Genomic DNA, 21,025 nt, shown 5'->3' with positions numbered 1-21,025 from the left:
TGCACCTATGCGGACACTCAAATGTCAAATTTTTATGGTCATGTGATGCTAGGGCTCAGGATTCATTTCCTCTATTTTAATCAACCCAATGTTTCCAAAATATGTTCTTTTATCAATTTGTGCATTCATCCGAGTCCATTTCGGGCGTCCGGGAAATCTCACAGCATTCACCCTTCCGGTGTAGACACATTTTCCAAAAATTGGTTATGATCAATGAATTTTTTTTCAAAGAAAAGTTGGAAATTGTCTCTTTTCAAAAGCATGTCAGTTTTTAGCTAGACAACTTATGTTTTTCTTTTTTCTCTCTTTTTTTTTTCATGAGGTATTTTGCTACCTAAACATGTGCATATTTTTGTGAGGTATTTTTGCTATATACATGCATATCCAAGGTATCTTGCCACCTAAACATACATATATATGTTTTGTGAGGTATTTTTTGTTTACATACACGCATATCTAAGGTATCTCTCTACCTAAACATACATATATATATTTTGTGAAGTGTTTTTTTGTTTACATACATGCACATCTAAGGTATCTCTCTACCTAAACATACATATATATATTTTGTGAAGTATTTTTTTGTTTACATACATGCATATCTAAGGTATCTTTCTACCTAAACATACATATATATATTTTGTGAAGTGTTTTTTTGTTTACATACATGCATATCTAAGGTATCTTTCTACCTAAACATACATATATATATTTTGTGAAGTGTGACTACCTTTCGAGCTTGCGCTTGTTTTATTTAAATCCCCAGGATCATGAGCAACTAGGTGCGTCCTACTATAAAAAGTGATATCAAATAACAAGCATAGATTCAAAAGGTACTAGGTTGCCTCCTAGTAGCGCTTCTTTAACGTCTTTAGCTGGACGCCTTATGACTTGTCGGTCACTGACCTAGTACTTTGCTTACCTTTGGCTTTGGACTTGGTCGCTTATTGGTCGGCCATGGGTCGTAAGCAACGCTCTAACCTTTTTGTGGATGAGCTGAGGTGAACTCTAGAGGTGATGGCGGTGCGTCTGTTGCCCGCTGCCGGCCATCCCAATGCTGTTGTGGTGTTTCGCCCTGCGCCTGCCTGGGGGCGCAGTACTTCTTGATGAAAGCTCGATTAGTAGGGGGCCTGATGCCCTTGCTGGAGGTGACAGGTACTCCGTAGAACTGACAGAGACCCGTAATTAGAGCTTGACAACTCCAAGACCCTGTTGGACTTCTTCGGGTCCACTGGGTGTCTTGCAGGTGCGATCCCTGCAAACAATTGATGAAATCAGAAATCAGTTGAGCGATGTGCATACTTACCTATGATGACATAACCTTGCCGGGGGGGTACGGGCACCCTGTAGGACTGATAGAGGCCCGTGACCAGAGCTGAAAACCCCAGGGCCCTGTTTGACTTTTTCAGGTCCACTGGGTGTCTTTGTGGGTGCGATCCCTGCAAACAATAGATGGCATCAGAAATCAGTTGAACCATATGCATACTTACCCATGTCGGGACGACACAGACCAACTGATACTTTTGCAGGGGGAGATTGGCATTGCGGTCGCTGGGCAGAATGTTGCTAAGTAGCAATGTCATCTATATCTGTGTAAGAGTGGTCATGTTGGTGCGCATGATCCACACTCGTCTCTTTGCAGTGGCCCGGGTGAAATCTTGCCCCGGTATGCATAATAGCTGTGTGATAGCCTCCCTCTCTGGTTGTGCTTGCACTGTTGGCCCTCCTCCAATATCAGGGGGTGGCCCAGGAACCGTTTAAAAGGAAACTACTGGTCCCTTAACCGGAAGTGCAAGTCTCGTTTAAGCATTTAAGGGCAGAGGACCTTAAATTCTTTTAAGGTGTGGACGTCGAGCACACTGAAAATGAGGACATGTAACCCTCTAAAGGTGAGGGCGTGCAGCCCTCTCAAGGCGAGGAGGTGTAGTCCTCTGGAGGTGAGGGCGTGCAGCCCTCTGCTGGCGAGGACGTGTAGTCCTTCCAAGGTGAGGGCGTGTAGCCCTCTGACGGTGAGGGTAACTAGTACCCAAGGTGAGGACGTGTAGCCCTCTCAAGGCGAGGACATGTAGTCCTCTAGAGGTGAGGGCGTGCAACCCTCTGATGGTGAGGACGTGTAGTCCTCTCAAGGCGAGGACGTGTAGTCCTCTCAACGGTGAGGGTAACTAGTACCCAAGGTGAGGGCGTGTAGCCCTCTCAAGGCGAGGACGTGTAGTCCTCTGAAGGTGATGGCGTGCAGCCCTCTGAAGGTGAGGACATGTAGCCCTCTCAAGGCGAGGACATGTAGCCCTCTGAAGGTGAGGACATGTAGTCCTCTCAAGGCGAGGACGTGTAGTCCTCTTAACGGTGAGGGTAACTAGTACCCAAGGTGAGGGCGTGTAGCCCTCTGATGGCGAGGACATGAACTCCTCTGATGGCGAGGACATGTAGCCCTCTGAAGGTGAGGACATGTAGTCCTCTCAAGGCGAGGACGTGTAGTCCTCTCAACGGTGAGGGTAACTAGTATCCAAGGTGAGGGCGTGTAACCCTCTCAAGGCGAGGACGTGTAGTCCTCTGAAGGTGAGGGCGTGCAGCCCTCTCAAGGCGAGGACGTGTAGTCCTCTGAAGGTGAGGGCGTGCAGCCCTCTGATGGCGAGGACGTGTAGTCCTCTCAACGGTGAGGGTAACTAGTACCCAAGGTGAGGGCGTGTAGCCCTCTCAAGGCGAGGACATGTAGTCCTCTAGAGGTGAGGGCGTGCAGCCCTCTGATGGTGAGGACGTATAGTCCTCTCAAGGCGAGGACGTGTAGTCCTCTCAACGGTGAGGGTAACTAGTACCCAAGGTGAGGGCGTGTAGCCCTCTCAAGGCGAGGACATGTAGTCCTCTGGAGGTGAGGGCGTGCAGCCCTCTGAGGGTGAGGACGTGTAGTCCTCTCAAGGCGAGGACGTGTAGTCCTCTCAACGGTGAGGGTAACTAGTACCCAAGGTGAGGGCGTGTAGCCCTCTCAAGGCGAGGACATGTAGTCCTCTGAAGGTGAGGGCGTGCAGCCCTCTGAAGGTGAGGACATGTAGTCCTCTCAAGGCGAGGACGTGTAGTCCTCTCAACGGTGAGGGTAACTAGTACCCAAGGTGAGGGCGTGTAGCCCTCTCAAGGCGAGGACAAGTAGTCCTCTGGAGGTGAGGGCGTGCAGCCCTCTGATGGCGAGGACATGAAGTCCTCTGATGGCGAGGACATGTAGTCCTCTGATGGCGAGGACATGTAGTCCTCTCAAGGCGAGGACGTGTAGTCCTCTAAAGGTGATATGTACAAGTCCCCAAGGGTCCACCCTTATGAGAAAGCAAGAGATCGACTCATCGAGAGGGCCGGTCATCCCAAATCCACAAGTTTTGGACATTAGATGTAGGAAATCTATGCAGTTAACATGATTTTTAGGGATGCAGATGCATGCAGCCTTTGTCGTGAAATTTGGTAAATGCGGACTTCATATGAAACAATGCTATGTAATGGAAAGTTGTACAATGTTCATGACATTCTTTCCCTATTTTGTGATTTTGATTTTGATTAAAATTTTTTTGGAAAACACAGATTGACTGTCCTTTTGAAAGAGGTGATAATTCATGCAACCTCATCCTATTTTTTTGCAAATCTCTCCGGGAACTCCCTCAGAGTGTATGTTCTGTTTGATTTAGTCACTTGACCATTTTTGAGTGACGACAATGGAGTCGTTTGATGTTTAATAAATCCATTGAAATCCTAGGGTTTGTCCCCCCCTTTTTTTTTTGTTAAAAACATCGATGGGTGAGAACCTTTGATCGGCCCCTATGTTCACTTGAGGCTCATGCACGGTGCCCCTCATTGCCTCAGTGTAAGGCTTTGAGGTACCAATCGTTGTCTTTCGTCATGACCTTATAGCTGGGAACCTATTGAGTGAGAACTTCTAATCTGCCCCTAGGTTCGTTTGAGGTTTATGCATGGGGCCTTTCATTGCCCCAGTGTAGGGCTTAGAGGTACCAATTGTTGTCTTGTTTTCACAACCTCGTAGTGAGGAAGAATGAAAGACGCAATTGATTCTTGCAAAAAGAATTTTCCAAGGACGAGAAATAGTTGAAGGATTTTTCAGTTGATGGATTAAGTCAAATGACTCCTATGTAGAAGCAAGATGTTTTGATGTCTTGATGATGCTAAAGGATCAAGTGCTTCCAAGTTTTATTCAAGACAAGAATCCAAGAAAGTCAAGATATATGATCAAGTTGATCTCTAGAATCTTAGGAAAAAGTTTCCAAATTGAAGAAGCAAAAGGTTTGACCAAGGAATTCTATCCTTTCAAATTGAGATTTGCTCTCTGGTAATCGATTACTAGCAGTTTGAAAATGTTTTAATTCAAATTTTTAAAACCTGTAATCGATTACATAAGTCTTGTAATTGATTACCAGAGGGGATTTTCAGAAAATAATTTCCAAGAGACATATCTATTCAAATGTTTTATGAATGGCCATTTCAAATGTTTTAAAGAGAGTTTTCATTGCCCAAACAGTTTTATCCTCTCGAAAGATCAAGAGTTTTTCTGAACTGAAATGTCTTATCCTCTCAAAAAGATTCCTTGGTCAACCACTCGCTTATTCAATAAGGTATTTTTGATTGATCTTCATTTTACAATCTACCTCTTTTACGAGAGGCCTCTTCTTCTCTTCTTATTTCTGAAAAGGGATTAAGAGACCGTGGGTCTCTTGTTGTAGGGGATTCTTGAACACAAGGGAAGGGTTGTCCCTATGTGCATTGTTAATCCGAAAAGAGAGAGTGAAAGTTTAATTGGGGAATAATCTTTGCATCTTAATTCAACCACCCTTTTTCTTAAGGTAACTGAGGCCATTTGTCCAACATCCTATTCTTGATAACTCACTTCTCTCAAAAAAGAAAAAATGAGGTCACATGAACGTCTATATTTTTACTTGAAAACACAGTCAATCAAATGCCTTTTTATTTTTTATTTTGAAACTTATTTTTTTATCTTGAAACTTACTTGTTTTGAACTTTACTCATTGTTTTACGGCAACCCCACCAACGTGCAAGACGAGTAATCTCTGATTGAACGGTCTTGGAAGTCAACACTCAGGAGCGCAGGTTGCTTGAGCAAACAGACCAATGGCTTACACCCACATTCCGGTGAAAGTCGAATAAGCAAACATGCGTTTGTGAGAGGATGAGGGACAAAGATATCAACTTTATCCATTTCATTTAACATTGTAGCTGTGGTTTACAATAATGGCATAAACTTGGAAACCCTGATGAGTCATTAGGGACACCTAACAACAGCTTTCAAAATTGCCCCATGTGTGGCATTTCTTGCCAATGTCAGGATTTACACGCAATTCTCCTCAAATTTCAGCCCGTATCAATTAGACTTCACACTTTATGCTTCGGGGTCATACAATGCTCAATGGAATGCCCCAGGGCTCCTCCACGATAAGCACACGTTGCGTTCGAGTCGTATTCTCGGAGAAATGGAGGTTGATGAACCTTGGCTAGGGTTATGGCTACCATTGAATTATCAAGTAGATATGGGATCAAGTTTAGCATATGACAACGGAATTTGGGGTGAACCCTACAGGCTTTTTGCTGCAAAATTCCTTTTTGTTGGTGTTTTTTTTGTTTTTTTTTTTTTTTTTTTTTGGTTTGTGCTAAAGGTGGTCTTCATCATTGGAAGTGCGGTAGACAGACTTTGTGGTTGATTTAGGGATGGCCTTTGTGGATAACTGGGTGGTGGGGTAAGGAGGAGGTTTGTTATTGGCTGAGTAATGACATTGTTGGGTTGGTGGGAAACTTGGCCGTATAGGAATGGCAGTCATAGCATGGGTTTCTCCCTCTTTCTCACCCTCTTCATTTGCCCCAGTTTTCTCAGTCGTCCTAGTAGGATGATCAAATTTGCCTCTTTTCGGACCCACATTGATCCTTTCACTGGCGAAGACCAAATTTGCAAAGCTTTGAGGGTGCGCAGCCCACCATCTTTTCATAGTAGAGTACCGATAATGTGTCTACCATCACGATTATCATCTCCCTTTCCATTATTGGGGGTACCACCTGGGCCGCCAGATCCCTCCACCTTTTGGGCGTGTTCTTTGAATGATCCGTCCCCCTTTTTGCAAATGTTCTGTAGTTGCATCCTATCCAGAACCATATCAAAATTGTATTGATACTGCCTAACAAAGGCAACCATTAGGTCCTTCCAAGAATGGACTCGGGAAGGTTCCAAGTTAGTGTACCAGGTAACAGCTACCCCAGTAAGACTTTCATGGAAGGAATGTATCAATAATTCCTCATCTTTTGCGTATTCCCCCATCTTCTGACAATACATCTTTAGATGGTTCTTGGGACAAGTAGTCCCCTTGTACTTGTCAAAGTCCAGCACCTTGAACTTGGGAGGGGTGATGATATTGGGTACTAGGAACAACTCTTTTAGGTTAGCAAAGGCATAATCTTCACCTCCTTCAATGGCCCTGAGCCTTTCCTCTAAATGATCTAACTTTTCCATTTCTACCATAGCACGAGGGTTTTTACTTGTTGTGGAATGCAAGAGGTGTAGCTGGAGGTGATATTGAGGGCCTTCCGAAGTGTTTTCAAGGGGTATACCACCAACTGCTTGCCCTTCAGTGGCATATCCGAGCCAAGGCTCGAAGTCGGCTAGATTGTGGTGGGGAATTTCATGTGTCTCTTCCACGGTTTAAGAGACATGTGCATGATCAGTTTGGGGTTGCTGGCTCTCAAAGGGTATAGGAGTGGAGTTATTGACATTCTTATTGGGAGTGTACGCCACATTGGGTGGCGTATAGTTGAGAGGCAAGCCATATGGCGGGAAGGCGTGCTCGTTTTGAATTTGTACATTATGGGGGCTGCCCGTACTTCCCAAATCTTTGCCTACCATATCTGAGGTTGGATGATTCATTTGGTTGATGCCGGATGGGGACATCAGGTTCACCTTAGCAACAACGCTGGTAGCGGCAATTACAACCACATTGGCTTCCATTATCTTTTTCACGCTCATCGTGGCCTCCCTCATTGTGGCCATTTTCTCTTTAATGGCCTCCATGTCGGCCTTCATCTTCTCTTGTATCTCCTCTACTTCACCCATTACTCTAGCTCTAGCACAAGTTCGGTGAGGACGCCGTAAAGCATGTTTTTTTTTCTTTTTGATAAGTTCATTTTATTTTATTTTATTTTTCAAGGAAAGAATGCAATGAGCAATGCAACCAATGAAAAGCATGGATGCATGCGAATGATGTACAGTTGAAGTATTGCGAATTTTTACGCAAGATATGGGGTTGAATCAATTTAGATTTTCAACATGGTCCATGACATCTTTGTCAAGGTGAAACTGGAAGTAACAAGGACATCAATAATCCTAAATATGTTTGGCAGTAGACGAAGCAGTGATGTGACTCGATTCATCTTTTGCCCCAATTTTGCAAGACGGTTACTTCCATATTTCAACTTGACTTGATGAACCTTTTTGTAAAAGCATGAGCTTGGTTCAACCCTATAATCCAAGGAATGGCAATTCTGATCGCCAATACTTCAACAACATCTCATAGGGATGAATGACTCGGGCATACTTTAAGCTTATGCACGGAAAATGTAATTATGAAATTGAGATGCCCGAAGAAACACTATTTCCTAGTTAACCATGCATTAGGTACCATGTTCAATTATTTTGTTTTTAAGTGAAACGGGTTTATGATCCCAACATGGTTGGCTCGTGGTGCCTAACACATGAAACTAAGAATGTAGTGTGAAGTTTCACGCTTCCCCTTTTTTGTTTTTGTTTTGTAGAGGAAAACGCAAGGATGAGCAAACATGAAAACAAATGGTATGCAATTTTGCAGATCAAAAAGTTTGTTGAACGCATATGCACGATGATGCCATGACTCATGCAAAATGTGAGGCTGGAATATGATAACGGACAAATGCAGGATATGTCCATTATGATATTATGAAGAGATGCTTATGCGATGCATGATATGAATGCATTTTACGGACACGAGAGCCCGGAAAATTATCTCTTCTTACTTGCACATTTGGGGGCGCAGTGCCCCATGTGTACAATTAAGAAGGTGATATGGACCTTCCGGCTTCCCGTGACAAAGGACGAGACCAACATACAATGCATGCTAGAGATAAAATGCGGGAGTGACTTGATTTGCACAAGCTTTTTGGAGTAGAAACATGGGACCAACTCATTTTATTTCAAAAAGGAAGTCGTATCTAGTCAAGGTCTGAGAGACCATACAAGTTTCCTAACGATTTCTAATTATGTGGGCCATTAAGTCTATCATATGCTGACAATAGCCGAGAAGCCTATGAATCTCTTCGGGGGCGGAGTAGGTGTCTGCCATCGCCTTGGCCTTGGCTAACGATCGGGGAAGTTCTTGACTCCCGTTCAAGGTAAGAGCAAACCGATCCATCCACATGGTTGCCTCTTGGTGTAAAGAGTCGATCACCCTTCCTCTAGCCTCTTGTTCCGCGTATACTTGGGCATATTCGTCCGCAATCCTATGCTCGTGGGCCGCGGCTAGACCTAACTCTTCTTGGTACTTGGCGATGATAGCTAGCATGTTGGTCTCCGTCTCGCATAAACGCTGAGACAAGCTTCTTTTGGACCTTGAACAGGCAACTAACTCCTCTTTCAAAACCATGCCATGTGCTCGCGACTGGTCCCTTTCTTCCCTTCGCAACTTGAGTTCACTATTGCTACCCCATAGAGCTCCGCGAAATTTGTTCCGGCCATACTCTTTCTTGCGAGCCCTCTTGGTCTCTTGTTCAAGGGCTCTTGCGGTAATTGCATTCTCTTCCCGTAACCCGGCACACTCCTTCCGAACGTGTGTAGCGGCCAACTTGAACTTCTCCTTGGCAAGTTTTGCCTTTCCTAACTCGCTTTTGAGAGCTTGGACTTCTTTGTCTTCTTCCGGTGCTTCAAAATTCTCTTCGCTGACGACTTTTAACTTGGCGAGCCAATCTAAACCTCGTATATGAACTTTCAGCCATTCGTGGTACCCACCAATGATGCCGTTACGAATGCCTCTAAGCTCTTGATCTTTCCTTAACGGGGTTTCCCATGCCTTATGGATTCTTTGTATAGTCTTGGAATTTTGTGCGCCGAAATCCCTCACAAGGAAAGGAGACATGCTTTCTTCCGTCGGTGCTCCCCTCATGGGGTACCCTAGTTGTCTTATAGCGAGCGCGGGATTGTAGTTAATACAACCCCTCGTTCCTACCAGCGGAATGTTTGGGTATCTTCCACATGAGAAAAGGACTCATTCTTTCCCTTCCTTCCATCGGGGGAACCAACTGATTGTTCTACCTCCTATCCCGGCCAAGAGCTGGTCTCAATCTATTCTCCTCTTTTCAGTACACGAGCGATGGCTCAGGAGCGGACATGGATGTCTTGTGTCTTGTTGGAACAAGTGTGAAACCAACCAAACACAGAGGGCGGGTAAGCAACAGATGATCCGTGCGCTACTCTTTTCGCACCTTCGGTCAAATGTGTCAAATAGATCTGCCAAGACAGCTACCACCGGACTTTCCTTGCTATGGTGGTAGGCAAGGAAAGCGTCGATTGCTGCTAGGTCTACCAAACCATCCACGTTTGGAAAGAGGACGACCCCAAAAATTAGCAAAGCTAACACATCCATAAACGGGACCCAGTCTCCTTGATTGGCCATACCCCTCGCCTTGTCTTCTAGGTACTTCTGTGGTAGGCCCGCTATGCTGTTCCGAGTCTGTTTTATGCGGTCCAAACCTCTTGCTGAATCCTTGACCACAGTTGCAATTCTGCTCAAGGAGGGGAGACATCCGGAGGAAAGATATGGTTTTCTTCCCCCGAGAGGACATCCTAGAATTTCTTCAAATTCTTCAATGGTTGGTACTAATTGGAAGTCTCCGAATGTGAAGCATCTCAAAGGCTGGTCGTAGTATTGGGTGAGTGATGCAATGGCTTCTATGGACACTTCTGCTATGGTCAACTCTAAGATCTTTCCGTGAGTCTTGCGGAAGGCTTGCATTTGGAGGGGTTCCATCAACCGCCCTAATTCCTTGATGCTGGTGGTATCTAGGCTTTTGACCTTGACTTGGTAGAACCTCTTGCCGGTTTGATTTGTTCCCATGCTTACTAAAGTGAGACAAAAGCTGGTGCAAATCAAAACTCCGATATCTCATGGGTGGGATGGATGAATGCATGATGGAATGCATATGACACAGATGCAATCTAGGAATGCGGGGGTCCGGGGAATTTGTCCCCTTCTTAGATACGACGTCTAGGGGTAGCGAAATGCCCCAACGCACGTTTTTAAGAAGGCGACACGGACCCTCCGTTGGTTTGTTTACAGTAGGGATCGAGACAGAACCCATATGCAATGCCTATGCAAAAGACACAATGCGGGAATGTACACAGTATGACAATATTTACCGAACATAAGCAAAAGGGTATATGATACTCATGCATGGCAGTGTGAAAAATGGCACGCAACGTGTTTGCTCCGTGCCCCTATTTAAGGGACCTATAAGGGAGAGAACTAACTAGGCTTTTAGCAATAAACCCCAAGGTAGTTATATCTCTCTTGATGGTTTCTAGAGGTATCATCCCCTTTGAAGAACATATTGTAGCAGTAGGGACTACTAGCAACAATAGGTTTTCAAAGAGAAAAGCTCTAGATGAGGGTTCACTGTAATCAAGCAAGTCGGAGACCTAGCATGATCACAGATTCACCTCCACTCCTTATGCTCCCATGAACCCGGGTATAGGGCCCTTTTTCACTCACAGTGTGTGCAAATAGTGTTAGTGTTTGTGTGCATCAAATGAATAAATATTTACCTCATGCATACATTCTAAAACACACCAAAAGCAACAAATAGTTTATATACACAAGAACATAAAACAAATAAAGGGAAACCAACAAAGGAGAAAGTCATGATAAAACATTGCACAAAATTAAATGGCCTAACTCTCTAAAAACAGTCCCCAGTGGAGTCGCCAACTGTCGCAACCTACCCTTCGGCGGGAGGGCGACGCGAGACTCGCGGGATGCGTGTTCCACGAAAGGAATACGCGCGGAGTCGCCACCAACGTTTATTTGAGGAAAACGTCGGAAAAACCGGAAAAGACGAGATCTACGAACTTTTTAGTGAAAGGTTCGGGAGTTGTATTTACGCACGGGGAAGGTATTAGCACCCCACACGCCCGTCCCAAGGGACGGCAGCCTTTAATCGAATGTGCAAACATGACTTTGATTTTTATGTTCCCTTTTATGTTCTTATATCCTTTATACCCTTTTTATATTTTTCCTTTTTTGTGGTCGACAAGGGTGTTTCCCTTTGCTCCTACGTATTCCTCAATTTGGGATGAGAAAATCAGACCTACGTAGTTCTTTTGGAACAAAGTGTTTGGTTAAGTTGTTTTTGTCTTTTTTGCAAAATATGTTTTTATTTGAACAAAAGGTCATTTAAGGTGTTGAACCATTAAACGGTCTTTTGATTTTTGAAAGGGGAGAAACGTTAAGGCTTTGGACCATTAACGATCTCTTGTTTTTGAAAGGAGAGAAACGTTAAGGCATTTGGACCATTAACGATCTCTTGGGGTGGTCGACAAAAGCGGGGCTTTTGCTCCTACGTATCCTCAATGAGGAACTCAGACCTACGTAGTTCTTTCTTATCAAGTGATTCCTTTTTTATTTTAAGAGTTGATCATTTTAAGGCGTTGGACCTTAAAAATGATCCATTTTACTTAGTGAGAAATTGAAATGACAAACTTCAAAAGCCTATTTTTGTGGACGAGCTTGACTAGGCGAGTTGATTTTAGCCTTAGTTTCACCTTAGTTATTAATCAATTCGATTAAGAATGAGAAATCCCAAAGAGAAAACGTCCGATTGATTTTCCGCTTTATTTTACTAAAAAGATATTTTTTGATTATTATATTATTTTTTACCTCTTTTTGATTTCCAACGTGGTTACGGCATGACCGAACGGTCGGAATTTATTTTAACCGAAGTTAATGGATAATACAATTCAAACGTTCGGTGGAAATTTATTTTATTTTTAAGTTAAGCGAGAAACGACTTAAGTAAAATGGCTTAAGCACGTCAACAGGGGGTATAAAAAGTAAACAAAACAAGAATCAAAATGCACGAAACACAATGTGGACCACTACGGGTACATAGAATGAATCGAAAAGCTTGGTTCGAGGTACTTACCCGTTGAAGATCGAAGAACGATGAAGAACGAATGAAGAACGTCGAAGAACGGTTCAAACCTTTGCGAGATTCCTCACGGAAAACGTTACGGAAACGTTTCGGAAGCGCCTCGGCTTAGATTTTCTTCACGGAAACAATTTTTCCAAGCAAATTCGAAAGAGAGAGAAGTGCCTAAGGGGCTGGGATCCTTTCCTTCTTCATTTCCTCCCCTATTTATAGCAAAATAGGGGAGGTGGTTGCCGCCCAGCTCGCCCAGGCGAGCTCAGCTCGCCCAGGCGAGCAGGGTTGCTTCCTCCAGAAGCAACCGCCTTCTGGAGGAATCTTCTGGAGGGCCCAAGTGGGCCTGGGTGCTATTTGCACCCCCATTTTTACTAAGTACACCCCCCTCTGCTGTTTTTTGGTGATTCTTTTTTCGTAAAGTTACGGAAACTTACGAATTTCGTAACGATACTTGTTTTCTTTCCGTAATGTTACGGAACCTTGCGGATTACATAATCATCCCCTTTTTGACTTACGGAATGTTACGGAACCTCACTTAATTATGTAACGATGCTTCCATTTGATTTCCGGTGTGTCACGGAAACTTACGGATTGTACATCAATATTTTTTTGGTTTTTCGGCATGTCCTGGAATTTCACAAATTGCCTAATGATGGGTGCCAAGCACCTCACGAGGACCAAAGAATGGTCGCACGTCACCGAGCAAAGGTCCCCGGACGAAATTAGGGTATGACAACCGTGATATTATATCTTATCAGTTATTAATGTACCCATTAAATAAGTATGACGTAGCATAGTAAGGCAGGTTCATTCAAATATTAATCTTTCACGGTCAGAAGTCTCACAATTTGGTTTAGTTTGATACTTAAATTCATGCTTAAATATGTTTTTGGTCCTTAAAATATACTTGAATCATGCTTTTGATTCCTAATAAAATATTTCTTGGCTTTTCATCCTTGAATTTTCGTCGTTAGGTTTAATCTATTAAGTGTTGAGGTGAAATTGGAATTTTTTAAAAAATGATTTATGACAGTTGTTAAAATTGTTAGTATTGATTTAAAAAACTAAATTACAATTTCTAATGGTTTTAAAACTGATGGAATGAACTAAAGTAAAAAAGATAAAAACATATACGATTAAAGCAAAAAAAAATATTAAATTAGTTAAAATTTCAATTTTTTAATTAAAAGTTGGTAACTCATCATCAACACCTCCTTAACACATTCTTTTGATTCACCACAAGTTTTGAGTACTATGAATATACCATAAGGAGAACTCTTTTTAGGACCCTTTTATTATAATTTTTGTAAATAGTTGTTATTATTATTTTTATATTATTGATTTTGTCCTAAGCATGTATTTGTATTCTGATAGTGTGTGCGTGTGTTCCTATACATGTGTGTATTTTGAGATTATTATTATTATTATTCTTGTTGTTGTTGTTGTTGTTTTTTTGTCTTTATTATATTATATTTGGTGTTAGAAGAGTATTCGATTAACTTTTTATGGTTAAAATGCTTTAAAAGATGTCAAAATCTAATGTTAGTTTTATAATGACAACCCTAGAAAGACCACAACATATCTTGAGTTATAGTTGTCTGTGTGAGGTATTGTTTGTGTCATTGGAAAACTTGCTAAAAAAAACCTACAATTTATTCATAGCCTTATATACCAAAATTAACTTGTATCTTTAGAGAAAATCAGTTCCAAAGTAGGTCATTTGATCATGAAAAATTCTTTAAGTCCCACATTGGACAAAATAACCTCATTAGCCCCTTTCTTCCCTTATATACAGAAGAGACCACTAAGCCTTATATGCACCAAAGAATTAAGTGGGCTTAGTGTTAGGCGTCGTGCCCTTCACAATCAATATTTTTATATTTCCCTTTGGGTTTTCAAACTCGGGAAATTTAGACGGCTTGAGATCGTGTTTTAAATTACAACCGAGTTTTTGCCATAGTAAGAGTTGTCATGAAAATCGTGGTGGACGAATTAATTGAGTCAATGCAATCTTGGAAGTAGTCGTGAGATTCCAATAGAGGTGTGAAGGTACTCATGAAGGAGATAGAGGTGGAGAGAAGGATGCAAAGGAAGAAGATGGTATATTGGGAAACAAAAGGAAAAAATATTGTCCAAAAAATCTATTTCTTTAATAGGGGCACCATAGTCATTTAAGTTATTATTACTAGGGGTATACTTGTCATTTTCATTTTTAAAATAAAAAATTATAAAAGGGATAATAGTATTCAAGATACAATAATTGCTTTTTTAACTTTTTCATGCTGGACCATTTGCCAATATGTTTACGATAGAAGTTTCCTTATTAATAATGTAAAATAATTTCATATAATTAATATGTTAAAATAAAAAAGGTCTTATTCATTTCTAAATCAAATAAGATATTCAATGATAGATAATTAATCAAAATACTTTGCAATTCACTCTCAGTGTGTAATCGAGTTCACATTATCTTTTCATGATTCACACTAATCAAGGAAACCGACTGACATAATATAAGTAGAGAACTTCAAGGTAAAAAGTGGAGCACTTGTAGCACTACTAATAAAAAAAGGTTTAAAAAATATAAAATAAAAGGTAATATTAAAGAAAGATCCTAAAAATAAAATTCCTAGGTGAAATGCTAACATGTCTTACTTGCAACATAAAATGCAGAATTAGAAAAAAGGTAGTCTAGCACTTTTTCCCCTCCTTGTGTTTAGGTAAAATGAATCAAATTAATGCTTTTGCATTTTGGGCACTTGAGGTTATCCTCAGAGATCATCAGATACATAAGACAGTGAGGGCACCCTACTAGCACCAAGGAAGGAGCTTCAAGGTGGTTGTTGTTGGTGGTGTTGTCACCATTGTTGTTGTTGTTGTTGTTGTTGTCGCCATTGTTGTTGTTGTTGTTGTTGTGGTTGTGGTTGTGGTTGTTGTTGTTGTTGTGGTGGTTGTTGTTGTTAATGTGGTTGATGTTGATTGAGGATGCTAACTTTTTCATTGAGTATTTATGGTTTGTATTAATCAACCATTAAGACACCATGACCGTGATATTATATCTTATCAGTTATTAATGTACCCATTAAATAAGTATGACGTAGCATAGTAAGGCAGGTTCATTCAAATATTAATCTTTCACGGTCAGAAGTCTCACAATTTGGTTTAGTTCGATACTTAAATTCATGCTTAAATATGTTTTTGGTCCTTAAAATATACTTGAATCATGCTTTTGATTCCTAATAAAATATTTCTTGGCTTTTCATCCTTGAATTTTCGTCGTTAGGTTTAATCTATTAAGTGTTGAGGTGAAATTTGAAATTTTTTAAAAATGATTTATGACAGTTTTTAAAATTGTTAGTATTGATTTAAAAAACTAAATTACAATTTCTAATGGTTTTAAAACTGATGGAATGAACTACAGAAAAAAAGATAAAAACATATACGATTAAAGCAAAAAAAAATATTAAATTAGTTAAAATTTCTATTTTTTATTTAAAAGTTGGTAACTCATCATCAACACCTCCTTAACACATTCTTTTGATTCACCCCATGTTTTGAGTATTTGTAGTATACCATAAGAATAACTCTTTTTAGGACCCTTTTATTATAATTTTTGTAAATATTTGTATATTATTGATTTTGTCCTAAGCATGTATTTGTGTTCTGATAGTGTGTGCGTGTGTTCCTATGCATGTGTGTATTTTGTGAATATTATTATTATTATTCTTGTTGTTGTTGTTGTTGTTGTTGTTTTTGACTTTATTATATTATATTTGGTGTTAGAAGAGTATTATATTAAATTTTTATGGTTAAAATGATTTAAAAGTTGTCTATGTCTAATGTTAGTTTTATAATGACAACCTTAGAAAGACCACAACATATCTTGAGTTATAGTTGTCCGTTTGAGGTATTGTTTGTGTCATTGGAAAGCTTGCTAAAAAAAGCTATAATTTATGATTTGACAATGAAGTAATATGATGATATTGTTGTGTAAATGAATGAATTTTCCCATGATTGATATTATGACTAAATGCATGATGTCCACGAATATATGAGAAAGTAATATGCCATGATATGGGCTACGTATTATATTATAACATTTATATTAGTTATTTACATTTAAATGAGTTCAATATAAAGTGATCTATTTAAGTGAGCCCATTAGACTGCCAGAAAAATTGATATAGGCTTAATGAGCGGAAATCAGTTTGGCCCATTAGCGGATAATGGGAACCCTAATAGGTTTAAAACATAAGGCATGGTTATGGTCCCCAATACATCAAATCAATAAACAATTTGATGGAAGCTTGCTTGTGTGGCTTCTATGGAGGCTGGATCTTTGAGCTTCAATGGGGTCCTTTAATGGTGATTTTCCACCATGGAGATGCAGCGGAAGACAAAGGAAAAGAGGTGAGAGGAGGCACCATCCATTAAGGAATAAGCCATGGAAGAAAGAGCTTCACCACCAAGATGAGCCTTGGATAAGAAGCTTGGAGAGGATGCTTCAATGGAGAAAAGAAAGAGGGAGAGAAAGAGAGAGGGGGGAGCACGAAATTGAAGGAAGAAAAAGGGAGAGAAGTTGAACTTTGAGTTGTGTCTCACAAGACTCTCATTCATCAAACTTACCACAAGTGTTACATATGCTTCTATTTATAGACTAGGTAGCTTCCTTGAGAAGCTTTCTTGAGAAAACTTCCTTGAGAAGCTTCTTTGAGAAAACTTCCTTGAGAAGCTAGAGCTTAGCTACACACACCCCTCTCATAACTAAGCTCACCTCCTTGAGAAGCTTCCTTAAGAAGATTCGTAAAGAAGATAGAGCTTAGCTACACATACCTCTCTAATAGCTAAGCTCGCCTCCTTGAGATGAGAAGCTAGAACTTAGCTACACACCCCCTATAATAGCTAAGCTCACCCCCATGACAAAAAAACATGAAAATACAAAAAAAAAGTCCTTACTACAAAGACTACTCAAAATGCCCCAAAATACAAGGCTAAAACCCTATACTACTAGAATGACCAAAATACAAGGCCCAAACGAAGGAAAAACCTATTCTAATATTTACAAAGATAAGCGGGCTCATACTTAGCCAATGGGCTCGAAATCTACCCTAAGGCTCATGAGAACCCTAGGGCCTGCCCTTGGATCTCTAGCCCAATCTACTTGGAGTCTTCTACCCAATGCCCTTGTGGGATAGGATTGCATCATTCCCTCCACCTTGGAAAGGATTTGACCTCAAATCCCGAGGTTCTTCATCCTCTGGGCTCCTTCCCTCAACACCTGTAAAAAGAACAAAAACATATGTATTAGTGGTGTTTGGTATATTGAAGGTAAGGTCTGAAAACCCATTTCCTGGGCATCTTCCCATGAAGGAACATGGTTTCTCACCAACTCAATGAGTGGTGCTACAAGTATAGAAAAATATGGGACAAACCTTTTGTAAAAGTTGGTTAAGTCATGGAAGCCCCAAATTTTTCTTATACTTGGTGGAGTGGGCCACTCAAGAATGACCTTTATTCTCTTAGGGTTCATGGGAACCCCTTGATCACTATTTGAAAAATTAAGAAAAGTAACACAATAAAACATACCTTTTTCTGTATTTTCATATTGATTATTCCTACCAAAAAGTATGACAAACCTAAGGTGTCCCATATGAGTACCTAAGTTTGTATTGAAACTAAAAATAAGAACAAACCTACCTAATGGGTCCCTATGTACACACACCATGAAGATGTTAGGTGCACGAGTGATTTTACAAAAGAGGGTTGCACCACTCAAAACACTCATCATACCACCTATTTTAGGGACTTGGTGCCTAATAATACCTATTTTGGGCACCAACAAAGCACAAGGATTTAAGCTCTTGCGAACCAAACCCTCATCCAACAACTTCTTTACTTGAGGAATAAACTCAAGCCCAAGAGGTGTGGCAATGCTAGCATGTGCCTTTTTACAAAAGAGAAAATGTGGAGGTTGCCTAAGAGGGAAAGTTTCTTTAATGTTTGTCTTTATTGTAAAATGAGTTTCCTTCTTAGCTAAACTCTTGGAGGCGACACTTACCTCCTTACACTTCTCTCTAACCACTAATGGTTGTCCATCTTCTTGGGGGTATATTTCTTCACTACATTCTTCCCCTTTTGCTTCTTCACTTTCACTAGAGGAAGGTGAAGTAGTAGCCTCATCTTGGCTACTATAAATGTCTTGGCCCCTCATAATCATGGTTTTTGTGGTGGGGCATTGAGAAGTAATGTGTCCTCTTCCAAGACATTTAAAGCACTTTATAGAGCTAGTTTTCTCTTGCATACTAGCCTTAGGGGCTTGCTTTTCTATTGTCTTCCCCTTATCATCTTTGGGCTTAGAAGGTGTCACCCCTAAGATGCCTTGACCTTGGTCTTTCTTTGGATAAGAGTGAGAGCCATAAGATTTTGAAGTAGACTTCTTTTCAAGTTGTTGCTCTACCCTTATTTCCCAATCTAAGTTAGCCTCTACATTGTCCTTCCCATGGAAGTATAAGAGTTTAATGTTAGCCTCTTGAGGCTTTCTTTCCTTTTCTCTTCTATGGGAGTGAGGTCTAAGATGTGACCTATGCCTTCCTTCGTAATAGTCACGAAGTTCTTCACCTAGGCTTTTGCAAGAGTTATGACTACTATAGGAGGCATGTTTTTCTCTTTTCATTTCTTTCATTATTTTTCTTCTTTCTTCCTCTCTTATTTTCTTTCTTTCATCTTGACTTATTTCTTCCACTCTTTTTTTTTTCCTTTTTCTTTTCTCTCTTGTTTTTCTTTCCATAACTTGAGGGAACTCAACTCATCTAAGATTCTAGATAAAGGGTCTTTATGACTAGTACCCTTGCCATTAACACTAGATGAATGATGACTCATATTGGTTCCTAAGTTGTGGTTCTTTCTTGTTGGAGGTTTGAAAACAAAAGGTAAAAGAAACTATGGTTGAAACTAGCCAAATAAACACTAAAAGAGGTGTGAAAGATAAGGTAAAAAACTAATTGCTAAAAGGAAAGCTATCTAGGCGGTTTGACAATGGAAGGTAAAGGAAATAAGCTATGAAAGTAAGCAAGAAATGTAAACTAGGCAAATCCTAAGAGTGTTTGGATGACCACATTCAAGGTTCCCAACAAAACACTCACTATCCTAAGGAAAAATTGCCTAAAATTATTACACACAAATGGAAGTTTGGTAACCTATTGGAGGCTCCTAACACACTTCCAATGAAAGGCCTTTTTGTTACAAAACTTGAAAATAATGAAGGTAAGTAAATTGCAAATTACAAAATTACAAAATGGTCCTCAATTTTGGTGGTTGTTCTCTCTTTGGTGATTCACTCAATTTGGAGTGCTTCTTAGTCCAATAGCTCTTAAGGTGGTTGGCCCCTTGCTTCTGGACTCAAATTCTTCAAGGGATGGCACCAATCCTCCTTCCAATTCCCTATATGGCAACCCACAAACAAGGAAACAAAGAGACAAGCAATAACCAAAGACCAAAAAAAATGAAATGAAAGCTAAACCAATGGAGTTTTAACAAGACAATTTTTCAAGGATTATTCAACAATTAAAGCAATGAAAAGGACATAGAAGCAAGCTAGGACTCAAAGAGAAACTTAGAATGGCTCTAGAGTAGAGTAAAAAAAACTGAAAAAAAAGACTCAACAAACCTCTAGCTTTGGCACTTGTCTTCACACTAATTTTCAATTGAAATGTCCAATTATAGAATAAATTTTGAGCCAAAACAAGAAGCACACTTCCTTTTCACCTTTTTTTTCTGGATACTGATTTTCCTGCCAACTTGTGTGCTTTTTCGTATTTTTTATTTTTATCCAAATAACTTGTTTCTTTTTTTATAACTTTTTTCCAGATGTCTAGAAAATTCAGTAAAAATGTCAGCTCAAAATTCGAAGTAACCAATTCTCAGTAATTTTTACAAGTTTGTATGTCCAAGCTGCCAGCACCAGCGATTTGTTTCTTTAAGCATGGTATATTGATTGCCTTGGGCTTACTTTCAACCTTCCTATGTATGTTGAACTCACTAGGATTGTTTAACACTGTTTTAGGAGTTCAATATTCACTTAGGATCAACATTTCAGCCAGCAATTCATTCACCAAAACTTAAATTCACAATAGACACAATCATAAGGAAACCTAAAAGTTCAAGAAAAGGTTCACAATCAAAGACTCTCTAAGAATTTTGCATGAACATGTTAAGCACTAATTAACATGAAAGATTTGACTCAAATCAAATAATAGGCTAAAAGAATTTCATACACTCATGAACAAATGATTTAGACAAAGAAACAAGAAAATAAAATTCAGCACAACATAAGAAATCTTATGTGACAAGTTTCATGACTAGACATGACTTCTATAACAAAACTACAATAGGTGAACAAGTCACTCTAGATTTTTGAGGTTTTCTTCTAATTTAATATTTTTGTAAGAATTTTATGGTTTAGGTTTCAGCCACAAAAAATAACAAGACAAAACTCAAAGGAACCTAAACTCAACACAATTCATGGTTCAAGAACAAGAACAAGAAATTTGAACCATAGAAAATCAAATCTAGTTTCTATAGCAAGTTTAATCGGTGGAAACTTCTAAAGAATCATGTTAACAACATTTAGAACAAGACATGTGAGGAAATACATGGAGAAAAATGAAGAAACAACAATGGAAGAAAAGGTAAAGAAAAAAAATTAATGGAGGTTTAAGGAGCACCTACTTGAAGCTCTTGTGCTCTGATACCACTTGATGGAAGCTTGCTTGTGTGGCTTCTATGGAGGCTGGATCTTTGAGCTTCAATGGGG

This window comes from Glycine max, chromosome 15 (assembly GCF_000004515.6).
Source record: "Glycine max cultivar Williams 82 chromosome 15, Glycine_max_v4.0, whole genome shotgun sequence".
Classification (NCBI taxonomy): domain Eukaryota; kingdom Viridiplantae; phylum Streptophyta; class Magnoliopsida; order Fabales; family Fabaceae; genus Glycine; species Glycine max.
Note: the sequence above shows the minus strand (reverse complement) of the source record.